Source organism: Podarcis bocagei (assembly GCF_964188305.1).
Source record: "Podarcis bocagei genome assembly, chromosome: 5".
Classification (NCBI taxonomy): domain Eukaryota; kingdom Metazoa; phylum Chordata; class Lepidosauria; order Squamata; family Lacertidae; genus Podarcis; species Podarcis bocagei.
Window position 1 is genome coordinate 63213913 of NC_138129.1, and position 6150 is coordinate 63220062.

Genomic DNA, 6150 nt, shown 5'->3' on the forward strand with positions numbered 1-6150 from the left:
GGGAGTGAATTGTGTACTGCGGCAAAAGGCCTCTCTTTTATATATATATAATTTGAATTGATTTTCAGTTAATAACTTTTAACCTCCTGAACCAAAGAGTCTGTTGCATGGTACATGCATCAAAGCCTGGATGATAGGCTGGAAACTGCTTTCCTATGTGTCTTCACATCCAGCTGCACAATCCTGGTACCTGCTGAAGATCTAAGTGAAGATTTGAGATGCTAATAGCTGCTTCTTTTTCTCCAAATGGACTAGTTAAAATCCTACAACATTTAAACAATTTAGGCAAATAATGTAGCTGTTCAAAACAAATCCCTAGTTTGAGCAAGCCAGTAAGCCACAGGAAGAGAGAAAAGCCATCCTGTATTCTAATTTCAGTTTGATTCTCTGAATGCTATTGCTTAGGAAGACAAAAATAGCCCAGTGAGAACTGAGCATGCTCTGTGGGCATGGAATCCTGACCAGCTATTAGGAGAGGGTGTAGAGAAATTGGGGGTGGGGGGAGAGAAAGGAATGGAGTGGAGTGGCTGGAACAATGAACAGAAGTACTTCACGTTATATATATTCCACCAACTCATTCAAATTATCAAGGTGGGGTGCAATATTTACAACACAAAACTCTTGCTCATATATTAATAATATCTGCTAGCTTTTAAGGTGCTACCAGACTTTTTTTCTTTGCTGAAAAAAACTAACATAGCAGCTACCTGCTGGTGGTAATCACATCTTTGAAAGATTGCACCCAAACAACACCATCCATGAACAAGAGGGAGTTAGCGACAGACTTGGGGTAAATGAGATTGCAGAAGTACAAAAAAAACTTTAGGAAAACGCTTCTAAGACAGAGCTGGGAAATATTTCCGTCCTGGCAGGCCAGATCTTTATTTCTCCCCCACCCCTGCTTGTGGGCCAACGTTAACAGGTCGGCAGGGCTATTGATCTGTCCACCACCTAACATCCTGATACTGTCTGCAGTTGACTGATAGGTAGGCAATCCCACCCGTCAGAGTTGTCCTTTGGAGTTGGGGTTATGGGTCTGTTTCACCAGTGCATTCCCTACTGGGAACATTTTAGCAAAGGAGATCCTAGCAGATGAGTGGAAGGTTCAATCTTGTTGGCTACGAGGGTCTGCTTCACCCAAGCATTCTCCACAGGGAATGAGCTAGTGAATCAGTACCCAATGAAATTGAGCCCCATCTCCTTTCCCATCAACTGGGTGATGCCAGCTGATGGACAAATGGGCATGGTTTGGGGTAAATGGCTTCACAGGCCAGCTAGAAAAAGAATCTCCATAACAAAGAAAGGACAATCAAGGTAATATTCTGCTGTCCTACTGCTTTGACTGATTTACAATCAAGAATCACAATTGATCTTGAGCATCAATTGGGGAATATTGCACTAGGCAATTTAAATGACTGCCTGGGACAGTACATTGAAGGGAGAAGGTGGCATATTTTGAGCAGTGGCAATGTTAGATAGTAGTAATGGTCCATCACTAGCATTCCTGTGTTGTGTTTTTGCTTATGTTTCTCTCAAGGACTGCAGGATGTAAGAGGAGGCAAGCAAATGCAGTGCAATAGATTTTAATAAGTGAGGACTTTTAAGAATTGGATTGCAGTTTTATGAAAAATGTGCTCAACAAACATCATCCTAACCAGAAATGCTTGTGTCAAATAGGACTATGTGACCATGAAATTACATGAAGCAGTAGCTGCAGGTAGCAGATTTCAGAAGGGCAGCATTTTCTTATCTCCAAAGTCTAATTGGGAGCAGTGACCATGGTGCTATTAAATTAAACGTACATGTAAATGGCCATTTGCCAAGAAAATCCAACATGGTCACATTTGATTTCAAAAGGAGAAATTTCCCCCGAATGAGGGGATTGGTAAAAAGGAAGTTGAAAGGCAAAGTCAAGAGGGTCAAATCATTCCAAAATGCCTGGGAGTTGTTTAAAAACACAATAGTGGAAGCTCATCTGGAGTGGATACCGAAGATGAGGAAAGGTACCATGAGGGCCTAGAGCATGCCAAAGTGGTTGATGAACAGAGTCAAAAGAAAGCTTCCTTCAAAAAAATATGGAAGTCTTGTTCAAATAAGAGAACACAATGAGCATAAGGAGATTGCAGAGAAGCTGGACAAATTATTTTGATTTCTGGACATCCAATGAAACTGAATATTGGAATATTCAGGGCACATTAAAGAAAATACAAGGCAGTTCATGATTAAACCATGGAACTTGCTCCTACTGGAGCCAGTGATAGCCACCAACTTAGACGGCTTTACAAGAGGATTTGATAATTTCAAGGTGAATAAGGCTACTAACCACGATGGCTGTGCTCTGCTTCCATGGTTGGAGGTGGTAATACCTCTGAATACTAGATTCTGGAAACCTCAGGAAGCCCTGGTTGTAGGGTTCCCAGAAGAGGATGCTAGGTTAGATGGCACCACTGGCCCAATCCAGAAGGCTGCTCTTATATTTTATTGGTACATGCTGTTAAAACAAAAATGCACAGGGAGAGGGTTGGAATCAATTTACTAGTTTGCTGCAGGTGCAAAAATGTCTAAAGATGATTATATACACTTATGCCTTACGGCTGGTATTTTTCACCATCCCTGCCTTATCATCTTCGGTGTTCGAGAGCTTGTAGTGCAGGTGAGTAAAAGGCGGGCTTTTGTAAATAGTTATTTCAGGACCGAATCCTGACCTAGCAAGCTGTGACTCAGATGAAGCTTTACTTGATGGCTTTGGTTGCCGCCCCATCTGTAGAAGAACTGCAGCAATTTGAGTGAGCCGTTTGTGTTTGGTAACATTTAGGATAAACAGCACCCAAGTCCAGTTTACTCTTTTGTGTCTTACATAACGGCCCCTGGTATCTGCTCTGGGCAGGGTAGCCATATAAGGGATAAAGTTCTGCATGTCTATAAAGCAGTGGAGCTGTGTGTGTGTGTGTGTGTGTGTGTGTGTGTGTGTGTGTGTGTTTAGACTTACAGTACAGTCATTATTTTAACAGCACTTATTGTGACTTAAGGTCAACATTCGTCTTCCAGAATTTTCTTTATTGAAGGAACGAAGCTTTATGCCATAACCCCATGTCTCTTCTAATTGAATGCGTGCTTCCTTTGTCCTTGAAGCAACAAAGAAATATGTGCATCTAGTCTCTGCAACATGGAGAGCATCTACTTTCAGATTTGGCATGTCTCAACTTTAAAACCAGCTTCTTCTTTTTTTAAAGGTGTATTGGCACACTCCTGCTTAAAGTTGCAATGCACAGTACTGAAGGACATTGTTGTGGCTTTCTAGAACAAAGAATTGGCAACTACCACAGCTCAAACACTCACATGCCTATGTGTTTTAGGCATTAATGAGGTCTGTTGGAAGGTTAGGGTCCTTAAGCTTTTCCTTAGCTCTGCTACACATACCTGCAAATTTCTGAATATGCCAGAAAAAAATGCTTTCAAATAACTTGAGTTGGTTAACTGGAATGAAAAGACTCTGAATAGTGTAGTTCCTAAATAACCATGCTTGTTGCTGTTGCCATGTGCTTTCCTTCCTGCATAGAATGAGAGAAGATTGTTCCAGTGTGTGGCACAGAGAAAATGCAGCAAAGGATAATGTAGAGGTGCCCAAATGTGCTGGAAGTAGCTTTTGATACATCACCATGACATGTACGGATGCAGGGTGGCCACTTCTGCATTGTGATAAAAATGGGGATGCGGATTTGCAAAAGCTAATTTGTGTATATAGGTGCAAATTTAGAAATAATTAATACACTGCACTGCCTGAGCAGTGAGTACCTCAGAAAAATCCAAGTACTGATACAGAGAATATTGTTCCCTAGTTTTGCTAGTCTAACACACTGAAGAAGAGGAGTTTGGATTTAATATCCCGCTTTATCACTACCCGAAGGAGTCTCAAAGCGGCTAACATTCTCCTTTCCCTTCCTCCCCCATAACAAACACTCTGTGAAGTGAGTGGGGCTAAGAGACTTCAGAGAAGTGTGACTGGCCCAAGGTCACCCAGCAGCTGCATGTGGAGGAGCAGGGAAGCGAACCTGGTTCACCAGATTACGAGTCCACCACTCTTAACCACTATACCACATAGTGCTATGTTGTTCTACTGTATGTAACATACTTCCTAACGTTTTTCATTTCTCTTCAGTCTCTTTGCTATCGTGCCCTGCAAATTATTTCACAGCACATCATTCCATTAGCACAAGCCCTTGCTTCGCTCCTTAACCTGAACTACCACTTGCATAATGCGTGGCAACCTGGTAACCTGCTGTCTAGATTCAGCCTACCTGAACCTAGTTTTTATGTCACTGTCACTTCTAAACTACTAGTTGCATTGTATTTCTGCAAGTATGGTTAACTGTCACTCTGAACTCCTGCACTACCAGTTTTAACTTTAATTTAGACTGGAATCCCTTTGAATTTAGACAGCAATCCCAATACCTTAACTAGGAATAGTCTCTTCAAACTATGACTCAGAAGAAGTAGAGTCTTTCTGGGTAGTTTTTTAGTAGCTTGTGTTTAGCTGTTGTGGTGGAGGAAAAGCATTTGATGTGCAAAAACTGGCACAGGAGAGTGACACCCAATTATTGCTAGTATCAGTTAGTTGTATCTCATGCTAAATTCCTTAACCTTTAAACAGGAGGTGTTCATACCCTAGATAGACTATGGTATGTTAGATATCAGAGTACAAGTCAGCTTGACAAAATCCAGGTACACTTTGTTAATAACCATGTATTATACCTTGAAGAGACATAAGTGCAGGAAAGACGAAAAAAGCTCTGTGCTTGTCAATATTGAGAGCTGGAGGATTAAAACATGGTTCTCTAGCTTTAAATCAGAAGATTAATTGTTTAATGCTATATGTTATATGTTTTGGAAGTCTACATTCTCATTGTGTTCAGTGGGCATATTTTCCTATCACCAATAATTGTTCCACTGCATTGTTCCACTGCATTTCAGAAGTAACCACACTCCAGTAGCTGCACTTTATTTAAAGAGATTTCTTTATCATTTAACTTTATTACAGCAGGCACAGCCTGGACGCTGTTCGAGTGACAAGGACTATTTCCTTAATTACTGTGCATTGATAATAGCATTTACTCTGGCAGCTCCAGTGCTATTCAATCAAGCGAGATTCAATACAAAAAAAGCTGATTTGCCAAAAGGAAGATTAGCATAAGTGCCTGCAGTCACATTCTATTTTTAAAGGTAAAGTTACTTCTTGTCAGAACTTTATTAAAAGCCATAACATGATTACTATCATCTACCTGCTATTGTTAAAAAATAAATAAATCTTAAAAATCTGCAAACTTCAATATTCAAGCTAAGGACATTTAACATGCTCCCTCCTCCCATCCTAAAGTATTTGATCACATCTGATTTACAAAAGCAACGGCAGGGTTTATTTCTCATCCTACTCTGACGTAGATACTCAAATTTATTGTACCAAGTTTTCCTCCCCCTAATTTTGTATTGCTGCACTTAGTCATCGCTTGATTAAGTGATGACTAAGGAGATTGCTTTTTAAAATGGAACATTTCTCTTTTTTTGCAGTGGATCTAGCATAAACTGGAAATGCCGACTTCAGCATTACGCACATCTCTTAGCAGAAGGTTAAACAGGACATTTAAATATTATGGCAAGCTATGATGAGATCAAAGCTCAGAAAACAAATGGTAACTGGATAACAGCACTTGGTATGCTCAATTATCAAACGTAGAAGATTGAGGACCACATTATGACCTGTACACGTAAATGAGTCCAGCAGGTCAAACCACTAAAGGAAAGGCATATATATTCCATAGCTTCCTCTTAACAAAATGGCAGGCAAACAGTTTTAAATCCTTCTAAAACGGCTGAAAGTGTTGGATAGCCATCTTTTTACAAAGACTCTTGTTGCAGACTATATCTATCTAGCTATCTAGCCAGGGGTTGTTCTGGGATTGTTCCTTCACAGCTGGCTATTGTTGTGAGAATAAGAGAACAGACACTGCTTCCATAAGTAAAACTATGAAGTCAGTAACTGAGCTCGCTCTTTCAGCAACTCGTTTAACAAGTGCTGATGTAGGCTTAGAGACACAGTGCATTCCCCTCTTATTTTAGCTCTTATGAAGTGGACCTGACTTTAAACAACAGTTA